This window comes from Laccaria bicolor, genomic scaffold (assembly GCF_000143565.1).
Source record: "Laccaria bicolor S238N-H82 LACBIscaffold_258 genomic scaffold, whole genome shotgun sequence".
Lineage (NCBI taxonomy): Eukaryota > Fungi > Basidiomycota > Agaricomycetes > Agaricales > Hydnangiaceae > Laccaria > Laccaria bicolor.
Window position 1 is genome coordinate 8,966 of NW_001890114.1, and position 935 is coordinate 9,900.

Here is a 935-nt window from a genome sequence, read left to right on the forward strand (position 1 = left end):
AATACTGAAAAAATTGGACACTTTTTGAAAATAGTCATGTATTTTGACCAATATCTGCATAAGAAAGAAGGCTAGTCAGATGATATAATCACATTTCTGATATTTAATGTTGCTATACTATTGGAGAGGCTGTATTCAGGGTCCAGGATACACTTCCAAATATGGGAATCTGCCCAAATATAGCTAAATTATTGTGTACAAGTTTCTTCACTTTTTCCTCATTTTCCAGCTGTTTTCTCTGAGTTGTTTTTTTTTCTGTCTATATTTAGATATGGACCCTGAACACAGCCCCTTCAATATCATGACAACAGCAAATATCATTCTGATTTTTCTTCCCTTTTTTGGCATATTTTGTAATCATGTTATACAATCTATCTGGCTTTGTTCTATTTTTAGAGATGGACCCTGAACCCTGAACACAGCCCATTCATGATCATGGCAATGGTGAATACCATGCTTATTTTTCACTTATTTTGCACTGCTTCTCAACCTATCTGTTTCCATTTTTCAGACAGCTTTCTATATTTGGATATGGACCCTGAACCCTGAACACAGCCTCTCCAACTTACTAAGCAATATTCTGATTTTCTACACATTTTTGGCCAATTTATTTGCCATTTTTCCTGATTTTATGGCTGCTTCTCTTCTTAAGAGAAAAGGTTCCCGCGGTGATGAAAGGTAAATCAATGAATGAATCAATGAAAAATTTGTCTAAGTCCTCAGTTGATAAAGAATGAGTCTTACTCGTAAACTCGTAAGGACTCATAATTTCATCCATTAGTGAGTCAGGACCAATTGGAACTGACAAAGTTTCTTCAAAGTCAAACCTCTGTTTTTGGTGTTCAGGTGAGGTGTCGACAATATACACCCAAGTTTCTTTTATGTATTTGGAGGCGTCGGGCACGGCTTTATTCAATTTGGGATGTGGATGAGGT